Raw genomic sequence first — 27,032 nt, 5'->3', positions numbered from 1 at the left:
TTCTGACCCAGCTTTTGACAAAAACAAACCAACACCAGGAGGAAAAGAAACAGGATAGGAAAGCTGGGGGGAGCATGGGTTTTTGTAGATGTTTTCTGGACATAAGGTGACTGGTCAGGCACAGATGGATGTTCTCTACCTGTCCCCTTGATTTTCCTCCTCTGTTTTTATTTTCTCCTTCCTCCAATTGCCTCCTCCTTCTCACCTCTCTTTTGACACCTCCATATTTTCCCTCTTGGATGTCCAATTAGTTCCCCGGCAGCTTTGTTATGCCCAATGCCTGAATATACATAGATCATTTTTCCTGGCTGGAAAAAGACACCATCATGATGATAAAAAGGGGAATGCTACTGGAAGAGCTCCAAGACCCCAGAACTTTGTCTGAAGTAGCCCAGATTTCATTACTTCCCAGGCACGCTGCAAAAAGACACCTGTTTATGGAAGGGGTTGGGGTATGCTTCCTAGATGAAGGAGGTAGGTGGTTGGCTGGCTGACTTCCTGTCGAACTGCTGATTTTAATGTTGCTGAGGTTTAATTTGCATCGTACCCATTATATAATTAATTATGTTAAGGTGCCTAGAGCCTGGGCTAGGCCTCTCTCTCATTTTAAAATTAAATAAATCAGTGGCACACTTGGGCATGTGTACACGGCCGTCAGAGGTGTATTCAAAACAGGATACATCCCAGAGCTAGTTTTGATCTAGCTACCTCAGAAATCCATACCAGCGTGGGCTGCCCACGCCCGCATGGGACCCTGGGTACTTGCTCAGATGACTTCCCCTTGCTGAAATCGGTGCTGCTGGAGACTCACTACTAGTGTTATCTGAGCTCCCTAGGGTGCATCTACACCTCGGATTGCCATGTAGACAGAGCCTTTGTCTTCTTGGCTAGATGCACATGGCAACCCGTACAGATAACCCTCTTTGGAGCAACATCTTGAGACCTTTTTGCTTCCATATTACTCTCTCTCTCTCTCTGTGCCACCTTCTGTCACTCAATGCTAGGCAACATCACCAACCAGATGCAGGACAAAACGACCACCCATCCCCAAAGGAGCCCAGGGGCACCACAATCAACAGGCCCCAAAAACCTCTGGCGAGATTGTCAGGCCAGACCCACTTGCAAAAGAGATCTCATGGCAAGGATTCATGGGGTGGGAACACGCCACCACTAGCTGAGCAGAGCTGCCCTTTGAAATCCACGGGACGTCGCGTTGAAAAACTGGACAGACCAACATGGCCCCAGATTAAATTGCCTGCAAACTCATTCCACCTATCTAATCTCTCGTGCCGCTCTCATTGCAGGCTGGAGTGAGGGTTCAAGTTACAACACCTCCTCTCTATTATAATCAGTGATGATTGTTATTATATTAAAATTGCAGCAGCACCCAGAAGGTGCAAGGCACTTTGCAAGCACCAAGTGACGCATCAAGTCCCTGGCTTGAAGATCCCGCAGTGGCAGGCAGGAATTCCTTCCCATACCAAAAGCCAACCCACGACCCACGCAAGGCTTAAGTCCAATTTAAGGCTTTAGAAGCAGATCCTTAGCCGCAGTAAAGAGATGGAGCTGTGACAATTTATGCCACCTGAGGTTCTGCCCTTTAGGGATTCATTGGGATTTTGGTGGTTTATGGGTCTTATGCTGCACAGGTGTGAATTTCCAGAGAAGCACTTACCTGCAAATTTAATTTAAAGCAGGTGAGTAACCATATGCTTTACATTAAGCTCACACTGAAGTGCTTTGCTAGAGCAGGGCCTAAATGAGTTAAGTGAAGTGGGAAAAAAAAAATCAGACATTCCCAGAAAGAGAGAAATAGCAGATTGAATGCAAAGTGTTTTTAAATGCAGCTCTTTGTAGCCGACACGACTTCTGCGCTCTGCAGGACGGCGTTACTTTTAATTCGTTTCTAGGAGGCTTGCTTGGGGCTTTGGATCAGGCCCTTACAAGTCAAAGTATTCTAGCAGAGTCGGTCGCCTCGCAGCTCCTTGGAATGTTAACGTTTGGTGCCGCTCCTGTTTCAAGCTGGATCCGATCCCCCAAGGTGGCAAAGGCTAGATTGTAAAAGGGATTTAGGCACCTCAAGGAGCTGCTAGAGGACTCATGGGATTTTCAGAAGAGCCTGGGCACCTCACTCCTGAGCTCCTTCACTCAGGTTTCTACTCAGGCCAAACTATCCCTGGGGTTCCACGGGAGAGGTGGGTAGAGCCGGTTGGGAACATTTTGACGGGTTGAAAAATTCCTGACAAGCGCAAGGAATTCCTAACCCGAACAGCAAACCTTTCTGACTTTTCTCTCCCACTGCGGCATTACAGACCAAGGGGCTTCTGCTGGTTTGGTTCACGCTATGCTTGATGCAGATCTGCAGTGCAAGGACTCCAGGCTGTTGCAGGTAATCTCATGAGAATGAAGTGATTATTAACCTGCCCTACTTGAATGCGTGTTGCACAGCTCCCATTCCAATAGGCTTGTGCCTTGCTGTTGGGCATCTCTCCGACTGTACCAGAACACCGGGCGTGTAATCACCTGTTACACCCAAAACCTCTCCCAAGCCGCTGTTCTGCCATTGCAATTGGAAATGAGATTACTGAACAGATACATCTGACTCGGTGCACTTGGAAGATACCACAGCGTGGGTTTCAGAGTAACAGCCGTGTTAGTCTGTATTCGCAAAAAGAAAAGGAGGACTTGTGGCACCTTAGAGACTAACCAATTTATTTGAGCATAAGCTTTCGTGAGCTACAGCTCACTTCATCGGATGCATACTGAGGAAAGTGTAAAAGATCTTTTTATACACACAAAGTATGAAAAAATACCTCCCCCCACCCCACTCTCCTGCTGGTAATAGCTTATCTAAAGTGATCACTCTCCTTACAATGTGTATGATAATCAAGTTGGGCCATTTCCATCATACACATTGTAAGGAGTGATCCTTGCAACATAACACTCCTTTATTACTTAGAATTCAGATCACCACCTGAAAAGGAGGACTTGTGGCACCTTAGAGACTAACCAATTTATTTGAGCATAAGCTTTCGTGAGCTACAGCTCACTTCATCGGATGCATACTGAGGAAAGTGTAAAAGATCTTTTTATACACACAAAGTATGAAAAAATACCTCCCCCCACCCCACTCTCCTGCTGGTAATAGCTTATCTAAAGTGATCACTCTCCTTACAATGTGTATGATAATCAAGTTGGGCCATTTCCATCATACACATTGTAAGGAGTGATCCTTGCAACATAACACTCCTTTATTACTTAGAATTCAGATCACCACCGCAAGAACCCAGAAACAGGGAGAGACAAAGCAGGCTGCTCCCAAAAGCAGAGCGGTACAACTCACCACACCTTGCTCTAGACTGGCTAACAGCAGACTGACTGCTGGTAGGCCCAGATTGCATGCTTCCCTATAGAGTCCCCTGGCCTGCAAGCAGGACCAGGAAAAAACCCTGTAATTTAAAGTGGCAGCTTACAATTTTAAAAACACTTTTCAATACACCACAAAAGCATGTTTTAATAGCTATCATGTTTTAACTCCCAACACTGCGAGTCTTTTAAGCACAGGAAGGACATGGCTGTGGTGAAGGCTCAGACTTGAGAGTCAAGGTTTTTGTAAAGGGAAATCATGTCTCACCAATCTATTAGAATTCTGTGAAGGGGTCAACAAGCATGTGGACAAGGGTGGTGATCCAGTGGAGATAGTTTTCTCATATAGATTTTCAGAAAGCCTTTGACAAGGTCACTCACCAAAGGCTCTTAAACAAAGTAAGCTGTCATGGGATTAGAGGAAGGATCCTCTGATGGATCAGTAACTGGTTAAAACAGTGGTGGGCCCGCATGCAGCCCATCAGGGTAATCTGATTTCAGGGCGCGAGACATTTTACTGACGTTGACCATTCGCAGGCACGGCCCCCCAACAGCTCCCAGTGGCCGTGGTTCACCATTCCCGGCCAATGGGAGCTGCGGGAAGCAGCAGCCAGCACGTCCGGGGTCGCCGCTTCCCGCAGCTCCCATTGGCTGGGAACAGCGAACTGCAGCCACTGGGAGCTGCGGGGGGCTGTGCTGTGGATGGTCAACATCAGCAAAACGTCTTGCGGTCTGCAATTAGATTAGCCTGATGGGCCGCCTGCAGTCTGCAGGCCGCTGGTTGCCCACCACTGGATTAAAAGATAGGAAACAAAGGGTAGGAATAAATGGTCAGTTTTCAGAATGGAGAGAGGTAAATAGCGGTGTCCCCCAGGGGTCTGTACTGGGACCAGTCCTATTCAACATATTCATAAATGATCTGGAAAAAGGGGTAAACAGCAAGGTGGCAAAATTTGCAGATGATACAAAACTACCCAAGATAGTTAAGTCCAAAGCAGACTGCAAAAAGTTACAAAGGGATCTCACAAATCTGGGTGACTGGGCAACAAAATGGCAGATGAAATTCAATGCTGATAATGCAAAGTAATGCACATTGGAAAACATAATCCCATCTATACATATGAAATGATGGGGTCTAAATTAGCTGTTACCACTCAAGAACGAGATCTTGGAGTCATTGTGGATAGTTCTCTGAAAACATCCACTCAATGTGCAGCGGCAGTCAAAAAAGCGAACAGAATGTTGGGAATCGTTAAGAAAGGGATAGATAATAAGACAGAGGATATCCTGTTGCCTCTATATACATCCATCTTGAATACTGCATGCAGATGTGGTCACCCCATCTCAAAAAAGATTTACTGGAATTGGAAAAGGTTCAGAAAAAGGGCAACAAAAATTATTAGGGGCATGGAACAGCTTCCATATGGAGAAAGATTAAATAGACTCAGCCTTTTCAGCTTGGAAAAGAAGCTGCTAAGGGGGGGGATATGATAGAGGTCTATAAAATCATGACTGGTGTGGAGAAAGAGAACAGCAAAGTGTTATTTACTCCTTCTCATAACACAAGAGCTAGGGGTCAGCAAATGAAATTAATAGGCAGCAGGTTTAAAACAAATAAAAGGACGTATTTCTTCACACAGTCAACCTGTGGAACTCCTTGCCAAAGGATGTTGTGAAGGCCAGAAGACTGTAACAGGGTTCAAAAAAGAACTAGATAAATTCATGGAGGGTAGGTCCATCAATGGCTATTAGCCAGGATGGGCAGGGATGTTGTCCCTAGCCTCTGTCTGCCAGAAGCTGGGAATGGGTGACAGGGGATGGATCACTTGATGATGACCTGTTCTATTCATTCCCTCTGGGGCACCTGGCATTGGCCATTGTCGGAAGACAGGATACTGGGCTAGATGGACCTTTGGCCTGACCCAGTAGAGTCATTCTTATGTTCTGAGAGATCTGGGTTTTGTCTACCGTCCCCTGTGAGATTTTGGGCAAGTCCCATCACTGCTTAGTGCCTCAGTTCCCCCATCTGTAAAATGAAGCTAGGCACTGTGCAAACACAGAATACAAAGATGGTCCTTGCCCCAAAGGCCAACAAATCTAAGCCTCTCGGCAAGTGGGGAGCATCATCGTGACAATTAGCATTGGGCCTTTCAAAGAATTTAGGCACCTGAATCCCAGAGTTACTGTAGTTAGGCTCCTCTGAAAAGCCCTGCCTAATTTATGAACATTTGGGGGGTGCTCAGAGACTAGTGTAATACCACCACAATAAAATGGGTCAGAGCAAGCCCAGGCTGCCCAGTTGACTAAAGAAAATACTGCAAGGCTATAGTCACAAAGAGGAGAAACCAAGAAGCTATTTTCGAAATAAAATAGAACACTGTCCCATCAGGACAGGAGCCACGAAGCTGCAATTTACTACGTTGGCAAATTGCAGGGTTGGGACAAGAGTTAACAACCATGAGGCAGAAATATGAAGGTGGAGCCTAAGCAGCGATGAAAGGAGACTATTAAAGAAAATTGCAGGCACACCTAGGCCAGTCATTGTTACAGCTTCCAGAGAACAAAGGAACCCCTGGGCTTGCAATGAAGGTTTTTCTTAATGCACTAAACTACTTTGTTAACATGTAGCTTACAGGCAACACCTTCCCTGTGGGAACTGGTGTCACTCGTGGCCCTCTATAAATACTTAATAAATAATCATAAAAGATTATACACCTTTGCCTGATTGTGCATCAGCATTAACCTCCCTACGTGTCTAGTATTTTCCGACTACAGGAAATCAGCATCTCTAGTCCTCTAGAAGATTTAAGGCCTGTTTCTCTTCTGCTTTGCATTTTGCAGCATCGTTTAGTCATCGCTTTGAAAGCCAGAAGTGACCGCTCCCGTCTAGGGCTCGTCCACGAAGAGCAGTAATGCATGCGATGGGGGATGCGATTTGCTGTGCATTGATTGGTCCATGTAGACCCTCCTGCAGCCTATGCTGTTTGAAACTGTACTGCATTAAAGTGCATTAGGGAACTTTTGGGGCATATCAGGAAGGTCTACAGGGACCAATTAATGCACAACACGTAGGTGCCCTTTAGAAATCACACCCCTGGTAGTGTGCATTACTGCTCCGCATAGACAAGCCCTTTCGCTGATCTGCAGCACATCGAAACGTCATACTGCTCTGTCCAATCAGAATGGCAGCATTTTACACTCTTTCACAGCTGGACAGGAACCAGCTGTTTCATTTCATGGGAAATGCCGCAGTTTTTCCATTTTTTCCACTGTGAAATAGGGCAAACGTAAAGAGTTTTGAAACAGCCTGCAAACCAAAATTCACTTCGGCTCGATCAAAACATCACGTTTCAAGCAAATCAAAACATTTTGTTCCGATTTTTACCTTTTACAAAACTTTTTAATGTAGATAATAAAACTATATCAGTGAGTTTTATTCTGCAGTGCCACTGCGAAATAAAAAAAAAGGTCTGTTCCAAAAGTGTCAAAACAGGACACTTTGCCATTAGCAAAATGTTTCTTTTGGGTGCCCTCCCAGTGCAAGTTAGTCTTAATTGACATTTTGATTTTTATGAAAGTGGCATTTTTTGCCAAAAAATCGTTTAGATGAAAAGAATTCTAACCAGCTCTGCATTCTTTGCAGAAGCATCAGTGACAACTCAAGATGCAAGGGAATGGTGGAATCAAGCCACTAACCTAGAAAGGAGGCTAAGCTGAAAAACTATGGATCTAAGTTTAGTTCGGGATTTCAAACTCCAGTAACCAAAATTAAAGAGACAGTGGCTGTATAAATTTGGGTCCTGGTTCAACACATTCTTGAGCCAGGGCCAAATTCTGCTCGGATAGCTTGTGTAAATCCAGAATAACTCCACTGAAATCATTGGCGCGCCTCCATATTTACACTGGCGTAACTGAACAGAAGTTGCCCCATTGCAAAAGATTAAACTCATTGCAGTACCAGTGGGCTCCAGACCACTCAGGCCTGGCTTCAGCCCCACGTGAAGGGCCTGGGGTGAATTTCATCCAAAATTCACATTCGTTTCCAGCTCCAGCTTTTGAAACTCAGCCTCCCTTCTGAAAATCTGGGTGGCTCAGATTTGTGATCCAATTGAGGCCTGTCTCAAATTTCTACCAAGACGTTAACGTGGGATCATCTGGAACTGCAGCAAACCTGAGAAGTTACACCGGGGCCCAAAAGGTTGGTTTCACTTTTTTGTTGCTGTTTAATTGGTCTCTCTCTCTCCCTCTCTGCACATTCCAATTTCCATCTCATGCTGGAGATATCACAGCACTAAAGGCTACAAGTGAATATGTTTCTGGAATGGCCAAACCAGCAAACGCTGGAGAACTTGCAAGATTGTCCAAACTCGAGTTATTTCCAGGCCAAAAGCCAGATAAGCATGGACATGCACATTCAGTAGGCCTGTCCCAAGGTTCATAACATTCCATGTTTGCCTTAAAGCCCCAGCACCTGGAGTCATGTGACTAGGTGAGACTCTGTTTTCATTTGTGTTTAAAAAACTCAAAGAAAGAGAACGCAAAGTGGTTTGGTTTTTTTGTTTTTTTTTTAAGTCTCATGATTTGGAGGGGGGAGGGCTGATTTATGATTTTTGAACAGCTGGGGGTGACCGTAAAGCTGTTCACACACGCCTGTTGCTGGTACCATGACTTAGACAAAGTTAGAGCCAAATCCCCATCATAGCTCCACTAGTGTCAATCAGGAGTAACCTCATGGGTTCTGGTTTTTGCCCTGGAGTCTCGAAGCCGGCCCCAGGCCTAGCTGCATTTGTGCTTCATCCTGACGGGAAAAGAAGACGGAGAGTGAAAGTGGGGAGAGGGGGCTGGTTGCAAAGCAAGAAGCTGTTCCAGCTTGAAGGGAGCTCCTCGTTTGCCAGCAATGCCACCTACAGGCTGCTGCTGTTTTCCTATTGGGCCCGCCAAAGCAAAGCAGGCAGCTGGCTGGGAACCACTGATGCAGCCTGGAGATTAGAGGTTTTCCCTGAGTAAGCATCCCAGGGGCCCAGGCCATCAGCCTGCTCTCCATTTCCTAGTGGGGAAAGAAGGGATGCTCTTTAGCCACGCTCTAGCTACTTATAACTAAGATCCTCAGCTGCAGTGAATTGTCAGAGCTCCATTGGTTTGACCAGAGCTGTGACAACTGATGCCAGCTGAGGATCTGCCCCCCCACCCTCCAGAAGGAGACTGATTCACTGTCCATGAAAGGTTGTGGAGGAGGAGTGAGAACTGCCACCCTCCGTCCCCCCAGCAGATCTGCCAAAGACACCTGCAGAATCAGCAGGTGGCACACTGCCAGAGGGTTCCCATGGGGCTTCGGTGGCATGGAGCACTCTGCATGCATGCCCCGCCCGGGGGGTGAATGAGACCCATCACTGGGCACAATTCCATCCAGGGATGGGACGGCATCGAGGAACCAGCCTTAAGGAGGCCATTTCATCTCCTCACTGGAAAACAACAGTTTGTGACCCAGATTTCAGGGGCCTCCCTTCCCCCCCCCCCCCCCGCCTTTACAGGATCCTGGAGGGCCCTGGCACCATTGTGGGTTTCTTTGCTATGTCAGACATGCCTTTTAGAGCGATCAACTTGTCAAGGGACTGAATGGTTCCATCTCCAGCTGTGTTTATCTTGCTTCTGTTCTGCAGAGAGATTCAGGCAAGCTTGTCTTCAAGGCTTGACAGACAGACAACTGAAAAGCTTAAAGAGACCGTAGAGTGGATACTTAAGACAGGCGACTTGCCTGCTGGACATGATGGTCCGTAGTGCTACTTCCGCTGTATATTGAATCCATGTGTGTTTCTTCCTCTTTAACATTATATGACCAAGACCTGGGAAGGCTTAAGAAATTTCAGAAAAACTGGAACATGATGGGTGTTACAAGCAGCACAAATCCAGACCGGGTGCCACATTCCTCCTCCCACTCCGCCCGTGCTACCATCTCCTGCCTTCCAGCCTCGTACCTGCATCCCGCTTTCTCTCACTTGTCCTCTTTGTGGTACTTTCAGACCCAATTCTGGGGACCCGAACCTGCCACCCTTTTCTGTGGGAGTAGCCACTCCCCATACCGACAGTCCCATTGACCTCAGTGGCTCTCCTGGGCAGGATGAAGGAAGGTATGCCATGGCATTCATTTGCCATGGAACGGGGTTTTAAATCGCTCCTGTTGGACCGTGGCCAGAGCCCACGGTCACAGAAAGAGTGGAGCACCCAGGGGAGGACGGATGTCCCAATACACAGAACAATAATGGAGCAAAATAATTGAGCAATCAATTTGCAGACACCTAGAAGATAATAAGGTGATAACTGATAGTCCACATGGATTTGTAAGAACAAATCATGTCAAACCAACCTACTAGCTTTCTTTGACAGGGTAACAAGCCTTGTGGATGGGGGGTGGGAGGAAGTGGTAGATGTGATAGACCGTAACTTTAGTAAGGCTTTTGATACTGTCTCACGTGACCTTCTCATAAACAAACTAGGGAAATACAACCTAGATGGAGCTACTATGAGGTGGATGCATAATTATTCTCTGGGAACGGTATTCCAACCAGTTATCAGTCGTTCACAATCATGCTGGAAGGGCACAATGAGTGGGGTCCCACAGGGATCAGTTCTGAGTCCAATTCTGTTCAATATCTTCATCAATGATTTAGATAGTGGCATAGAGTACACACTTATAAAGTTTGCAAATGATACAAAACTGGGAGGGGTTGCAATTGCTCTGGCGGATAAGATTAAAATTCAAAATGATCTGGACAAACTGGAGAAATGCTCTGAAGTAAATAGGATGAAATTCAATAAGGATAAATGCAAAGTACTCTACTTAGGAAGGAACAATCAGTTGCACATATACAAAATGGGAAGTTACTCCCTAGAAAGGAGTACTATGGAAAGAGATCTGGGGGGGTCATAGTGTATCACAAGCTAAATATGAAATCAACAGTGTAACACTGTTGCAAAAAAAGTGAACATCATTGTGGGATGTATTAGCAGGAGTGCTGCAAGCAAGGCACCAGAAGTAATTCTTCCGCTCTACTCCACGCTGATTAGGGCTCAGCTGGAGTATTGTGTCCAGTTCTGGGTGACACATTTCAGGAAAGACGTGGACAAATTGGAGAAAGTCCAGAAAAGAGCAACAAAAATGATTCAAGGCCTAGAAAACACGACCTATGAAGGAAGATTGAAAAACTGAGTTTGTTTAGTCTGGGGAAGAGATGATTGAGGGAGGACATGATAACAGTTTTCAAGTACATAAAAGATTGTCACAAGGAGGAGGGAGAAAAATTGTTCTTAACCTCTGAGGAGAGGACAAGAAGCGATGGGCTTAAATTGCAGCAAGGGAGGTTTAGGTTGGACATTAGGAAAAACTTCCTGTCAAGGTGGCTAAGCACTGGAATAAATTGCCTCGGGAGGCTGTGAAATCTCTCTCACTGGGGATTTTTAAGAGCAGGAGAGACAAACACCTGTCAGGGATGGTCTATAATATTTAGTCCTGCCATGAGTGCAGGGGACTGGACTAGATGACATCTCGAGGTCCCTTCCAGTCTTAGGATTCTATGTGGGCGGAGAAATGTGCTGCATGGAGCTAGTGATCGCAGCATCTGATTCCCACCCCTGCCATAGAGCAACAGGAGAGGGAAGTAGCCGGCTCCCCCGCTGCCCTGCAAGGCTGCATTCAGCCCTGTATCCCTGCAATCCCCGGTGCTCCTTCTCTTGCTGCAGTGCCATGCATTTGACGCTGATGCATGCTCCTTTTCTTTAAGCTCCTGCTCGGAGCTCTAATATCCAAGCTCATTTGGGATCCTCGCTGCTGCTACCCAGCCAGCCGGTGCAGGTCAAACAGATTGCCCAAGGCCAAGAACTCAGCCTATTCCTCTGGCACCTGCTGCAGCTGTTCCTCGCCGGTTTTGCACGAAAAACGACTGGCAGGGGCAGCACCATTTGGTCAGACTCGCGCTGGGGCTGATGCAAAGCCAGCAGGACCTGTGCCCGAGGGGCGTGAGAGCAGAATTTTGCCCCGGGTGTTTTAAGCAAGGGCTGGATTGGCCCCAGGCCAGCCAGCCCAAGCAAGAGGCAGCATGCAGAAAAGCAGGGTATAGACAGACTCACACATTCAGTTCTTGCTTCCCTCTTGCTCCGGAGGGGAAGGAATCTGCAGCCCGTTGGCTCAGCTCAGCCGGCACAGCCTGCCCACGCAAGCGTCTGCGTACTCAGCAGCCTTCCCCGCCCGCACACACCTGTATGGGAAGAGGCGTAGCAGCCCGATCTCAGTTGCTCCCTGTTTGGTGATGCAGGTAGACGCAGGGGAGCATGGGGATTCCTCTCAACTTCACCCACAGGGCCATTCAGCGGAGCTCACAGCTGAGCCCTAGGAGATCTTTTGCCCAGGTGCACAGCAGGAGCGTAGGGCAAGGACCCCGGTGGAATTCAGCCTGATTTACAGTACGGTGAAGTGAGAGGAAAATCAGGCCTTTGAGTGTTTGCACTGAGCTTGTTCCAAGAGCTTTCCCAAGACACTTTGCTCAGCATCAGAGTGTCTGGCACACGGCATTGGGCCTTCTTTGTTCTCTAGCTTCAGTCTGTACTATTTGGCACGTGGAGGACAGTCCGAGCCGAATCCTGGCTCCAAGGGAGTTGCTCCTGGATGCGAGCGAGAGCAGAATCCTAATAACGTAAAAACACTTACTACCAGGCATAGCCCGTATTAACCTCATTAGTTCTACTGGAGTCAGCCAATGAGGTTACTCAGGGTACAAAGCCGTATTCTCAGCTTAACGTGCCTGTAGAATTGGGCCCAAAGTCATTAATAAAATAATAATAAATTGTTATTTATTTTTACCACCTAGCTTGAATCTAGCACCTGTCATCAGTAAGTCTCAACCCGCTTCATTATCCCCATTTTATAGATGGGGAAACTGAGGCATGGGGGAGCGACATGACTACATTAGCCCTACAGTTCGCCTTCTCTGTATACATATCCTTAGTGATCTAAGATGTAGGCCGGGTCTATGCTAGAAAAGGTTTGCCAATATAGCTATCCCAGGATACACAGCTTATACTGGGGGCGGGGGAGTGCTGTTTCCGGTGAAATTTATACTGGTTCCCCAAGCAAACGCACTTGTATTGAGCTGGTCAAAATTCTTCTGAAATGTCAGAGAATTTCAAAGTGTCAAAACTATTTGAAATTTCTAACAGGAGAGTGAAGAAGGGAGGGGAATTTCAAAATAAATTCCGCTTCCCTTTCCCACTCAACCAGTCCTAATCTAGAAACTAGAGCATAAGACTGGGGGGCCCAGAACTCCTGGGTTCTCATCTTGGCTCTATCAAGGATTTTTCTTGTGGGCTTGGGTGGGCAGGACAGATCAGGACACAACCTGGTGCTTCAGTTTCCCCGTCTGTAAAATGTGCACACAGTAATGCTGTCCTGTCACAGCAAGATCTTCTGTATTATATTCACATACAACTTTACCGAACCCCATTGCCATCAGTGGACAGACTCCCATTCACTTTAATGGAGCTGGATCAAACCCAGAATCCTACTTGCAAACACCATGTTGTTCTCTTGCTCAGAGCAAGTTCCAAATGCTAACTTTAGACCGGAATATTCTATTCTCTAGAGCAGCAGTCCCCAAACTTTTTCTGTGGCACCCCCACATTACCCCATAATGGAACCTGTCTGCGCCCCGCCCTCCGCTTGCTACAGTCTGGAGCCAGGGCCGGGCCAGAGCCAGGGTCGGGCCCAGGATTGGGAGCCCGGATCCAGAAGCCAGGGTCGGGGCCGGAACGCAGCCGGGAGCAGGGTTGCAGCCACAGCCAGGAGCCGGGCCAGGAGGCGCTCCCTCCCCACCCCCTATGGGGGCTGGCCCGGGCCCCACAGTGCCCCCCAAACATTCCTCTGCAGTCCCCAGTTTGGAAACCACTGCTCTATAGGCTCCTAACCACATTCATCACCACAATATCCGAGCCCCTTCCCGTCATGCATTAAGCAATGTGACCAACATCTGTCATGTTCATTCTCTCCTTAGCTGTAAGTCATCATGCCTTCCTCTAAAACCAGCTGCAACTCCCCTTTAGGTTGCTGACTCCCCAGTTGAAAACCTCTGTGCCACTTAATTGGTAGTTTATCATCAAGAAGACCCAAGAAGAAAGCAGAGGATATGATGAGGATATGGCAGGCGACCAGCTTGGCTTAATGGTGAAATCCTAGCGGATCTTAAACATAAAAAAGAAGCTTACAAGAAGTGGAAGGTTGGACATATGACCAGGGAAGAGTATAAAAATATTGCTCGGGCATGTAGGAATGAAATCAGGAGGGCCAAATCGCACCTGGAGCTGCAGCTAGCAAGAGATGTCAAGAGTAACAAGAAGGGTTTCTTCAGGTATGTTGGCAACAAGAAGAAAGCCAAGGAAAGCGTGGGCCCCTTACTGAATGAGGGAGGCAACCTAGTGACAGAGGATGTGGAAAAAGCTAATGTGCTCAATGCTTTTTTTGCCTCTGTCTTCACTAACAAGGACAGCTCCCAGACTGCTGCGCTGGGCATCACAACATGGGGAGTAGATGGCCAGCCCTCTGTGGAGAAAGAGGTGGTTAGGGACTATTTAGAAAAGCTGGACGTGCACAAGTCCATGGGGCCGGACGAGTTGCATCCGAGAGTGCTAAAGGAATTGGCGGATCTGATTGCAGAGCCATTGGCCATTATCTTTGAAAACTCGTGGCGAACAGGGGAAGTCCCAGATGACTGGAAAAAGGCTAATGTAGTGCCAATCTTTAAAAAAGGGAAGAAGGAGGATCCTGGGAACTACAGGCCAGTCAGCCTCACCTCAGTCCCCGGAAAAATCATGGAGCAGGTCCTCAAGGAATCAATCCTGAAGCACTTACACGAGAGGAAAGTGATCAGGAACAGTCAGCATGGATTCACCAAGGGTAAGTCATGCCTGACTAATCTAATCGCCTTCTATGATGAGATTACCGGTTCTGTGGATGAAGGGAAAGCAGTGGATGTATTGTTTCTTGACTTTAGCAAAGCTTTAGACACGGTCTCCCACAGTATTCTTGTCAGCAAGTTAAAGAAATATGGGCTGGATGAATGCACTATAAGGTGGGTAGAAAGTTGGCTAGATTGTCGGGCTCAACGGGTAGTGATCAATGGCTCCATGTCTAGTTGGCAGCCGGTGTCAAGTGGAGTGCCCCAGGGGTCGGTCCTGGGGCCGGTTTTGTTCAATATCTTCATAAATGATCTGGAGGATGGTGTGGATTGCACTCTCAGCAAATTTGCAGATGATACTAAACTGGGAGGAGTGGTAGATACGCTGGAGGGCAGGGATAGGATACAGAGGGACCTAGACAAATTGGAGGATTGGGCCAAAAGAAATCTGATGAGGTTCAATAAGGATAAGTGCAGAGTCCTGCACTTAGGACAAAAGAACCCAATGCACAGCTACAGACTAGGGACCGAATGGCTAGGCAGCAGTTCTGCGGAAAAGGACCTAGGAGTTACAGTGGACGAGAAGCTGGATATGAGTCAGCAGTGTGCCCTTGTTGCCAAGAAGGCCAATGGCATTTTGGGATGTATAAGTAGGGGCATAGCGAGCAGATCGAGGGACGTGATCGTTCCCCTCTATTCAACATTGGTGAGGCCTCATCTGGAGTACTGTGTCCAGTTTTGGGCCCCACACTACAAGAAGGATGTGGAGAAATTGGAGAGAATCCAGCGAAGGGCAACAAAAATGATTAGGGGGTCTGGAACACATGACTTATGAGGAGAGGCTGAGGGAACTGGGATTGTTTAGTCTGCAGAAGAGAAGAATGAGGGGGGATTTGATAGCTGCTTTCAACTACCTGAGAGGGGGTTCCAGAGAGGATGGTTCTAGACTCTTCTCAGTGGTAGAAGAGGACAGGACAAGGAGTAATGGTCTCAAGTTGCCGTGGGGGAAGTTTAGGTTGGATATTAGGAAAAACTTTTTCACTCGGAGGGTGGTGAAACACTGGAATGCGTTACCTAGGGAGGTGGTAGAATCTCCTTCCTTGGAAGTTTTTAAGGTCAGGCTTGACAAAGCCCTGGCTGGCATGATTTGATTGGGGATTGGTCCTGCTTTGAGCAGGGGGTGGGACTAGATGACCTCCTGAGGTCCCTTCCAACCCTGATATTCTATGATTCTATGATTCTATGATCCCCGTTCTCTGCGGCAAACATCTGTGTCTGTATTTCCAGTGTCCCCCCTGCAGGAACCTCTTCAAAAATCTGCCACCTGGCCCCCACTGCTACAACGGTAACAAAGCTGCATAGAAAAATAGGGCCGGAAAGGACCTCGAGAAGTCAACTAGTCCACAGTCCCATGCTGAGGCAGAACCTCGTACACCAGACCATCCCTGACAGGAGGATGTCTAACCCATTCTTAAGACCCTCCAGCGATGGGGACTTCACAACCTCCATTGGTAGCTCATTCCAATGCCTAACTAGCCTTTGAGTTTGAAGGTTTTTCCGTCATAAATCCACGCAAATGCCACCACTGAGAATTAACGGCACCGTAGCTTTTTCTTGTTCCCCGGGTGCATTTCATTTCTTTGAACACACGTCCCAGTGTCTGCACAATTATCATGTCATTTTGAGCAACGTGTAATCTCCTTGGCAGCTAGACAGCTCCCTCATAAATAAAAATTGGTCTATGGAAGAATAAAGACGGGTTACACAAAATTCACACTCAGAGGCATGGATTTTCCATTCGCACGGCTGCCAGCAAGCTCCCTGGAGCTTTAAATAAAGACCGCCCTCCCCAATCCAGATCTCAACAGCGCTCCAGTGTTGACCAAATGACCACGGAAGACAATGAGGCAGCTGCGGCTTCTGCTGGCGGGGCTACGGAAGTACAGGCAATATAGTGAGAAACTTCATTCGATCGGCAACACGGGGGATGGAGAAAAGCGCTTGTAGAACCAGGAGTGAGGGAGAAAGAGCTGATTGATAGCCCATCCTGCCAATCAGAGAGAGCGGGGTGGGACTTCCCCTCCCCACAAAGGGTTCTGGGTGGAGAAGCTCTCTATAAAAGACAGTGGCTTCCAGACAGGAGTCAAGAGTTGCAGGACAAAAGGGATATTAGGACAGGCTTGGGCCTGTGAGAGTTATGGAGGTTATTCCTTGTGGCTGTTTCCCCCCCCTCTTTTTTAAAAAATAAATCTTGATTTATTTTTTAAACCCCTCCGAACTGGGACTTTCCACCTTATCGGACAGCCAGGCTGCTACAGTCTGCCAGGACGTAGCTGGGATTGTTTAGTCTGCAGAAGAGAAGAATGAGGGGGGATTTGATAGCTGCTTTCAACTACCTGAAAGGGGGTTCCAAAGAGGATGGCTCTAGACTGTTCTCAATGGTAGCAGATGACAGAACGAGGAGTAATGGTCTCAAGTTGCAATGGGGGAGGTTTAGATTGGATATTAGGAAAAACTTTTTCACTAAGAGGGTGGTGAAACACTGGAATGCGTTACCTAGGGAGGTGGTAGAATCTCCTTCCTTAGAGGTTTTTAAGGTCAGGCTTGACAAAGCCCTGGCTGGGATGATTTAACTGGGAATTGGTCCTGCTTCGAGCAGGGGGTTGGACTAGATGACCTTCTGGGGTCCCTTCCAACCCTGATATTCTATGATTCTATGATTCTATGATTCTATGACGTGCATGCAGATCTTCGTCAAAGGGATTTGCTACTGTATATATTGTAGTGTAAGCCACTGGTAAGTATGTGTTCCAAGTCTCCCTTGTCTTATCTTGGTCCTTCTGGAGGTCCCCTGTTCAGTCCTTCGTGTGCTGGCCAAGAGGATGGGTAGTAACAGCAGCATGAGACTCCAAATGAAGGAGACGAGACCACATCCTTCAGTTCTTTAATGCTGCCAGAACCATCAGAGTGGCACCTGCCTCCTCTGTGGATGGCATCACCGCCAAGACCATTTTGTTTAACTTTCCTCTAATGCCTCAAGGAGGAAGGATAGCCTAGTGAGCAGAGCTAAGGGCTGGCTCTCCAGAGAACTGGGCTCTAGTTTTTCTTCAATGATCTTGGGCAAGTTCCTTAATCTATTTTGTGCCTCAGGTCACCCATCTGTAAAATGGAGCTAGTCTGTCGGGGTGGGGGAGTTGTGCATCTAGAGTCTATCAGGTGCTCAGATCTAACTGGGATGAAGGCTAGAGAGAAATCACACCAGCCAGTGGAAGTGGGGGTACACATGGCGAGATGTATCAGAGGGATACCCCAACGACTTTCTGGGCAAAGTCCTGGTAAAGTTGCATGGAAGATATTTCAGTAGATTCAAGAATAGGTTAAAACAAGCATTTCCCGCTGTAAGGAGCTGATTAAATTGCCACAGGAGCTGGTTCAAATGTCTGTGTCTGCTCTTAAATTGCTTAATATCAAGAACCCCCAAAGGATTCAGCTCTGTGATCCCCAGCTCAAGAAGTGTAATCCTCTGAAACAGCCTTGCAACTGCAGCACCCAGTTCTCACCTGGTCTACACCAAACTAGCTCCGTTGTCTACAATGGTGTTAGGTCAATTTGCACCAGCTGAGGATATGGCCCATGTTCCCTGGAGGGTCTGTTCAGGGAGTGCAAGGTGCGTTTTTGTCCGTAGGGATTTCCTTAGCATCCAAATTCTCCTCTCCCTTAAACTCTGCACCGAGCCCACTGGGTTGGGGAACACGTGAGGGAAAAATCTGGCCCAGGGGGTTGACTGAAAGGTTCTGAAACCTTGGATAGCACAGGCCTGGAGAGAGAACTACTACCAGTAAATGCAAACACAACAGCCGACACTCCAGGCTTGAACTGGTGACTGGAGCAGACACAAAAATTCCCATCCCACAAAAATTGGAGTGAAATTTTTTTCCTGTAATGGATCAGGACAAAGTTTTCACAAACCAAACATTAAAAACAAACAGTTGGTGTATGTCAATGTATGGTTCAATTTTGACCGTTAAATTATTTATTTTTCGGTCTACAACTAGCTTAGATTTCAAAACAGAAAGTCACTTTGAAGTAGAAAACTGGATTTGTGTTTAAATGGTGACACCAAAAATGTTAAAAAATAAAAATAAAAAAAAAATTCAAACATTCATCCAAGCCGATCCTTTCCCTGGAAAAGTTTGTTTCTACAAATCAACATTTTCTGCTTTGTTAAAGAATTCCCAGCCAGCTGTACTGGCAACCTTCAGAGCTAAAAGCATGAGCTGCTGTAGCTTGAGAGAAGGCTCTTTAGCTGAAGCTCCAACAGACTCCTATCATCTGCTGATCAGGCACGGATGGGAACCTGCAACATGCATTCCCCAGTGGTTAGGCAAGTGCATCTAGAATAGCAAGCCAGAGGCTCACATGGTTTCAGGGTTGGATTGAGAAGCACAGCCCCATGGACCCACATCTGCTTCTGGCAATTCTGCTTCCACTGAGATCAGCATGGGAAATTGCAGTGGATCAGTGGAATAGAGTGTAGCATGTACATTTTATTTAGCATGTGCATAGTCGTCTAGCCAAGCGATGGCATCTTCAGTGGCATGATGCAGTTCTCCTAGGCCACCGCTGGACCTAGTCAAACTAGGTCCGGCAGGTGGATGAAGAGAGAGAAAGAGAGAGGGAGACTCTACCATATTTAAGATTCTTTTTCTCTTTGTTTATAGAGAGCTGTTCTTTGGCATCATGGACAGTCATATGTTATAGCAAGATATCTATTGTAAAGACAGTCTACTGGACAATGAGCAAGGGAGTGGAAGAAGAAATGCTTGTTCTAGTCACTTGTCTGAGCCTTGCTGCAATTTTACTTGCACATGTCAGAAACACACTTCGGTACATGGTAGGCTTGTGAGCAGTAGCTATTCAGCGCCAACGGTCAGCTGCTATCTTCACTGATGCCTCAGGGCTTGAACCAGGGCCCTCCAGAGCCATGCTAAAGACCCAAGGCTACCTACTGCTGAAAGAGACTCGCATCCTCTGGGGAGTAGACACAGAGGAGGATACACACGCATATGCTGTTTTGGCCTGGAGTTTGCATCTTGTTAGGTCCCTGACCCTAGCCAACAGCTGCTTCAGGAAAACACTCAAAGGGAGGATCAAGAGATATGGGGAAACTGCAAGTGAAGAGCCTTCTGGTAGAGAGGAGATGGTGGATCAAAGGTCTCACGGATTGTCAGCACATGGTCCCGCACCTGTTCCCAGTGGCGAGACATCATTACCTACAGCCACATTTTTATCCTGTAATTCTCATGGAGATTTAGACACCCTAATGTGCTTTCCACATTGCTATGTTATATACACACACACATTCGCCACAACATGGCCACCTGTCCAGGTTTTCCCAGGATCTTCCCTACTTTGAGGTGGCTGGGAAATCCATAGGGGCACTCAATGCACGCTTCCAGCTGTCCAGTTTTATGGGCTCTGGACCATCCCAGAGCTCCTGGGTTTTTGGACCTCGAAGGTGACAAGCCTCATGGAATGTCCCCTTCAGACTAGACCCTAGAGGCAGGGCATCTACCTATCAATTTGGGGTCTGGATTCCGAGCAGAACCAAACCTTTCCCAAAGTTCCGGGGGGGCTCAGTTTTCAGCCAGCTCTACTGCCTAAACATTATGCTGTTGTTTGGGGGGAGAGGGGGGGAGGTTTAACCCAGAAAAGTGGTTTTTCCTGCAAAATAAACATTTGCAGGGGGAAATCTCCCTTTTCATTGAATTTTTTCATGCTTTCTTTGAAAATGTTGGTTTGCAGAAAGCAGAAATCAAAAATTCAGGGGGTATTTTTTTCCATTTGGTTTGGGTGGGTTAAACTACAAAAACCCAGAAACAAATTGCATCACAGCCCATGGGAGATTAAACTATTATGTGCCACCAGCAGAGAATAGGAGGGAACAAGTGCCACCAAGGCCCATACAATGGCAGGGAATGATTAAGTGAGATATGCTCAGATAATCCCAGAAAGTGACCCGCACTTCATGCTGCAGAGGAAGGAGAAAAAACCACCAAGATCACTGGCAATCCGAGCTGGGGAAGATTCCCTCCTGACCCCACATATGGCCATCAGTTAGACCCTGAGCATGAACCAGCCAGCCACACACCTGAGAGAGAGAATGCTTGGTGCCACCTCAGAGCATTCATCAACCTACCATGTGTCCCGTCTCCAGCCGTGGCCAGTCCTAATGCTTCAGAGGAGGGAGGCTGAAAAACCCCAGCAATACATGTGGCTTTGTTGTGTGACAGCAGAAACTCTGGAGTCATAACCCTGCCTTTGCCACGGATTCACTATGTGGCCTTGGGCAAAGGGCTTAATTCCTCTGTGCCTCAGTTTTTCCTGAGGAAGTCTGTAAAATGGGGCTGATGAATCTGGGACCTGGCTCATAGGGTTTTAATTGCCTGATGCTCACAGTGTCCATGGTTTGCTGCTACAATGAACCATGTGAAACACTGCAATAAAAAGGATATTGTAGCAACACTTACAAACCTGACATGTTTCCCCTACTGATCTCTTGCTACGCAACAAATTCCAGGTAACATTCAGCTCTGGCATTTCTCCCAGGGTTTTGGCTTGTCTTTGAGCAGCCAAGCTAGCCCGGACCTGGAAAGGCCCTGTCAAAAATCTGCTGGCTGAAACCAACAGAAGACATCTGGCTAAACGCAGGTTTTAAACATCAATAGGCATTTTGTCCTGCAGCTCTGATGTCCGTAATCAACACTCTGCCGCCATTAGCCAGGGAGGGATGTCCTGTCACAGCAGCATCATGAATGAGACAGACTTTTCTGCCAGGGCTGATATTTTAGTTCATGAGCCAGATTTGCAAGAGCACTCAGCCCCCAGCCAGCCGTTCTCCACTGGGGGTCGGGGGGGAATTTCTCAAGAGGAGAGGCTGGGTGCTAAATGCTTTTGAAAAATCTGGCTGCTTCACTACTTAAGAGCCTAAATGGAAACTGAGCTCTTTGGAAAAGCTGGAGCTAAAATGTGTAAACATATGGTGGGTTAGTTAGAGGACGGGGAGAGGGGACCAAAATAGGGAAGCGTTGGAAAAAACCCAACGTTTTTCCCCCACACACACTAATCAATTGTTAAACTCCAGGATCTGGATCCAATTCTGACCTCACTTACACCTCTGCTAACCTGGAGTCACTCAACTAAAGCCTAAGGGGATGATCCCCGATTTAAACTGGTGTAAATGAGATCAGAATCCAGAGCTCTACTTCGAAACCCAAGGTCCTGATTCTGATCTCAGATTCAGTTACTCCATGGGCATCACTGGGGTGAAAATGGTTCAAAACCAGCATGAGGTTGGAATCTAGCCAGACCGGTGGGCCAGACAGTAAACTGGCATAATTCAACATAGCTCCATTGACTTTAAGGGAGCTACCATCATTTACACCAACCCAGGATCTGGTTTCAGTTACCACCGTAGGATCTAGAGTAACTCCGCCACGTTCAATGAGCTAAATAACTTCCTTTACCCCTGAACTCTCTGAATACCTTCATAATTATACTTTGCATTAACACACACTAGCGTCTTACCTCGGAGTGCTTTATAGAAAGCAATTCGCACAGCTATCCTCTGAGCAGGTAACTTACGATCGGTGGCGAAACCAAGGCAAGGGAGGTGAAGTGACTTGTCTAAAGTAATTAGTGGGAGAACTAGGACGGGAACTACTAGACCACAGGGATGCTGTTACATCTTCGGTAATGAGGTGCATAATAGTTAAGAGCCTCTGGGCTTTAGCAACCAATACAAAAGATGCAAAGGAATTGGATCATTGTTCCTATATTCTCTCTCTCTCACACACAGACACACACAGAATCCAAGGCAGTCTCCTTTGCCTTCTTACATTTAGGCCTTCCTCAGTAACTGCATGTTCTCACTCCCCCCAAAATTCACCCCTAGGATCAGCTGGGGAAGGGACTTTCCTCTTCAGAGTAGCTGCTGGGATTTAGCCAATCCATGTCAGCAAAGAGCTGTGTGATACAGCCTGGCAACAGGAAGAAACTGATCAGAACATCCAGGCTAGAAAGTGAATGGGAAATGTTCTGTACCTGGACAGAAACTATCTTTGCTCTGGGGTGGTGAAGCTAGGCAGCACTCCCTGGCTTAAAGGGGTTTCCAGTTTTGTTGAATGGCTTTCCGCACCCCACTATAAAAATTGTTGCAACGCCTCTGCCTTTGTCGGTTTCACATTTGGGCCCTGAAGATAGGGGAGGCCCTCCGGGGGAAACGGAGTGACTGCTCCCACCTAAATCCCCTAGGATTGTGTGGCAATTTTAGACCCCGGAGCGAAGACGCCTCTGGTTACTTTCAGAGAGGGGAGGAAATATGACCGCTGAACAAGCTCACCCTGCTGCATTGTAACACAAAACACAAACACAATCTCCAGACTCAACTGAAACTCCTGAAAGGTTTCCACCAGCAAACCCTGCTTCTCTTTTTTTTTTTTTTTTTTTTGGACTTAAATAGCCTTTTTATTGTAATAGCAGCAGCTTCGCGGGTGAACTGAGTTCACCAGGGACAGGGTAGGGATGGGGCCAGGCCCAGGCCTCAGTCTTCATAGTGGCTGAGCCGGGCGGGCTGGTGCCAGGTCTCCACCCCCTCCAGGAGGCACCAGTCACTGGAGGCTCCCAGCAGCAGCTGCCCCATTCCCTGCAGCACAGCCGAGGCCACTCGCAGCACCTCCCTCAGCACCTTCTTGGGGCCCAGGCACTTTAAGTCGCAGCTCATGGAGTAGAGCCCGTCGAACGTGGCCTTCACGTGGAGGCTCCCGAAGAGGTCGCGGGGGCCCAGCTTGTAGACGTCAAAGATGATGCAGGCGAGGTCCTGGCCCTGGAGCTGCCGCCCCTAGGCCCGGGCCCCTCCCCGCGGGGGGGCTCCAGCTCTGCCCGGGGCCCAGCAGCATCAGGGCCGTGTCGGGGGGCAACGCCTGGAAAAAGGCCTCGCTGTCCCGTCCTCCTCCAGCACCAGCCCTACCAGCCCCGCCACCAGCAGAGCCTCCCACAGCCTTGGCCAGCAGCTCCTGCAGGGTCCCAGCCATCAGCCCCGTGCGACCCCCACGCTGGAGGTCGCAGACACGGAAAGGGCGCTGGGGGGGGAGCCACGGGGGGCCCAGACCCGACGGGTCAGCTCCGAGCCGGCGCCGGACACCGACTGCAGCAGGGAGGAGGGGGCCAGGGCGCTGATGTAGTCCATGGCGTCAGAGGGGTGCAGGTGGGGTCCTTGTCCTGCGGGGTCGGGGCATCTGTGCGGTGTTAGACTCCCCCTTTCACAACCAGATTTTTCCTTTTCAGCTTCATGTCCATGGTTCTGCCTTCACACACATGCTAACAAACACTGCTGGCCTCGCAAACTCAGCCATTCAAACATCAATGTGCTGCAAGGATTGTAGTGTGTCCAACATATAGTCATGAGGCAGTCTCCAGTGAACAAGGGGTTAACTTCAGCACATCTTCTCCCTCCCCTTACACGGGGGCTCAGGGGATGGGCTATAAGAATAGCTACCTGGAAGCAGAGAAGACAGATGCCTCTGGAAAGGGAAGTTTCCACTGGGGGCGGTCATTAGGTTCGGTTTCTCACCCTTAGGCTCTTTGGTTCCCCCCCCCCTCCAAAATATTGTCCTCTAACTCTCAGGAATAAATCTGGTCTGATCTTGATTCCACAGGCGTCGATCAGGAGCGACTCCCTCCAAGTCAACAGCTGTACATGGGAGGAAGCGTGATCGGAATCCAGACCTGGGGGTCTGCTCCTGAATCAATCCATCACCTCACACCCTTTTTAAAGGGGTTACGTAAGGAACCAACCCAAAATAGCCTTTACCATAGGTATGTGCCTCAAACCCCGAACACCTCTGAATGGCAAGGTGGGGGAAGGGGGTGGAAATATGAACCCTGCTCCGGATCCAAATTGCAAACCCCCCCAGAGCGTAACCAGGCCCAGCCAACTCCCTAGGCGCCCAAGAACCCAAAAATGTAATGGTTCAAGAGTCTTGCCGTTTTGCATCTTGAGCCCATGCCTACGTTAAAACAAACTGCAGCTAGAATCGGACGGAGGGAACAGACTGGACTGTACGCTCCATGTCCCCCTGTGGCCAGGTGGCCCCGTGAATCAGGTGACAGAGGAGCTGCCCTCTTCTCCATCCACCCCAAGCACCAGGGCAGGATTGATTGCCCCCTGCAGCACATTCTCCAATGCTCTGTCCAGTCTAGTCTGAACACCCGGTGCACCAGAGCGCCACTGGGGTAAGACTTCAAAAGAAGTAGGTAAGAGTGACCTCTAGAGGGCACAGACATTATTGCAGGATGATGCTTCCCGCGAAGCACAGTTAAGTCCACAATGCAGCTTTCTCCGATTTCATTTTCATTCCAGGTTTTATAAGCCAGGAATTTTAAAGCTTCCCTTTGGATGCTGTACTACACCGTCATGTCACGTCCTGGGTAATATGATCCCAGAAAGCAATGACCCCTCTGAGATATGCTACAAGTTTTATCGCCTTTTTGGCTGAAGTCATGAGATGCCAGAAGGGGGAGAATAGAAATCTACCTCTAATCTAAAAGCAAAACCTTGGTATTGGCTTCAAAAAGGCAAAAATCCAGCATTTGTTCTTGTTGACTGTTTTGCACAAAGAGCCCCTGTCTGCAGTGGGTTTGAGGACAGGAAGGAATCAAAGGGTGTGCGTGTGAAAATGTGAAGAGACAAGCTTTGGGTGGGGCCTGCATAAGATATAATTTTCAACTGGAAAAACTCCAAGGCAAGCCAAATCTTGCTTTTCAAGGGACGGCCAAACCACACCCCTTTACCTGACAGCCAACAAACCGCATGAAGGAACGGACAGCCTGAAATGCATGAAAAAAAATAATCCAAATATAATAATAATACACAGACCACATAAAAATCAGTCCCGTCCCCCCTTGATTTTGAAAGAAAACGGATGGATCAACTAGACGGACAATGCTTAGATATTTCTTTGCTGGAGAGGTGTCTGCTAGGTAGATCAAGGATCACAGGGATCAAGGGTGGAGAGAGAGAGAGAGAGAGAGGAAGATAGGTAGAAAAATCTTTCAGAGAGCAAAGTACAAAGCTCTGATATGGGCTACAGATGCACAGTGAAAAGCCAAGGAACAGAGAAGAAACCGGCTTGCGGGGCTATGCTCCAATTACTGATGAGCTCCAAAGAAACTCCAGCAAGACTGGACCCAGGTTTCTGATCTCTCTACCAGGGCCTGATCCAGTGGCCATCAAAGTCAGCGGAGAGGTTCCCATTGACCTCCGTAGCCTTTGGACCAGTCCCTGCAAGATTACTCAGTCTGCAGCAAGGAGAGAGAGAGGGGGGACGCTGGGCTAAATTCTCCCCCCAGTGAAATCAACAAGGTTGCGTGGGCGGGACTCCTTAGAGGTTTTTAAGGCCTGGCTTGACAAAGCCCTGGCTGGGATGATGTAGTTGGTGTTGGTCCTGCTTTGAGCAGGGGGTTGGACTAGATGACGTCCCGAGGTCTCTTCCAATCCTAATCTTCTATGATTCTATGACTGAGAGGAGAATTCGGCCACCTGTTAAGCAGTGAATAGCTAAAATGCGGAGAGTGCACAGTTGGAGGGGTGGGGGGACAGCAAGCCAGCCTCCCATGAGTGCAATGAGGGGGACAGACATTGCATGGGGCTGCGACTAGATCCACGATGAGGAGCTAGCCTATCGCACACCGCGGAGATTGCTTAAGGTCTGCACGGAAGACTCTTGACCCAGACAGCCACACGGCCTCCAATCCCGCCCCCTTTTGGGCAAGTCTGCTGGAGGAGACAGAAAAGGGGAAAACTTCTGGTAGTGACCATCCTGACCTGGAGAAGAGCACAGCTGGGTGCAAGGGCCTGTTGCTTCTGATAGTCGAATGGCAACAGCAACAAGCGACCCAACCCTCCGGTGTGTTTGAGCTGGGTTAGACCTAACCCAGTGCTGGAAAGGGACCAGCTGGCCTAGACAAAGCAGCCTAATGGTTAGTGCACAAGCATGGGAATCAGGAAACCTGTGTTCTACAGTTTGGGCAAGTCACTTCATTGCTCTGCCTCAGTTTCCCCATTTGCCGGTCGTCTCTGCCTCAGTTTCCCCATTTCCTATCCTCTCTCTCTCTAGCTCATTGGGTGGCAGGAACTGTGCTCTTGACAGCACACAATGGGGGCCCTGACTTCGGTCGGCGATGGTCACGCAGTGATCCTACGACTACTCTTTCTGCTGCTGCATTAGCGACAGAAGAGTGGGCAGTTTTTGTAGGCTATCCCAAGGCTAAAGAAGTTGACCGGGCGAAACAAGGAACACCCTGGTCCCCGGGGGCTGCAGACAGCCCAGCTCCCAGGAAGCAACCTGGATTCCTTACACACTGTTTTGTTTACGGCTGGGCGCGTCTCCTCCTCATGGGCTGAGTGGGAGGCAGGGTGCTGGGTTCTCACCACGCCCCGACGCCACTCTCAGAACTGGGCATGACGCTTGGCAGCCAGCCCCGCCGCTCCCTAGCGCGGCTGCTGACTGCCATCGAAAGAAAGCAATCGGAGCGGGAGGGGGACAGGTTGAGGGTTCTTTGGCTTTGGGGTACTTCCCCCCCTCTCCCTTCCAGCCACCCGCTCTTTGCTGCATGAGTGGAATCCCTGTAAACATTCCAAGCAAATCACTAACATGCAGGGCTAGG

General features: G+C 48.3%; 1 pseudogene; it reads right to left on the bottom strand.

Moving 5' to 3' along the window:
* Nucleotides 1-22,759: 22,759 nt before the first annotated feature.
* On the bottom strand, nt 22,760-23,553 carry LOC141975088 (lipid transferase CIDEB pseudogene; annotated as a pseudogene).
* Between the last annotated feature and the right edge of the window lie 3,479 nt (nt 23,554-27,032).

This window comes from Natator depressus, chromosome 20 (genome assembly GCF_965152275.1).
Source record: "Natator depressus isolate rNatDep1 chromosome 20, rNatDep2.hap1, whole genome shotgun sequence".
Taxonomy (NCBI): domain Eukaryota; kingdom Metazoa; phylum Chordata; order Testudines; family Cheloniidae; genus Natator; species Natator depressus.
The sequence above is the reverse complement of the archived record's forward strand: the minus strand, read 5'-3'. Positions and strand labels throughout refer to the sequence as shown.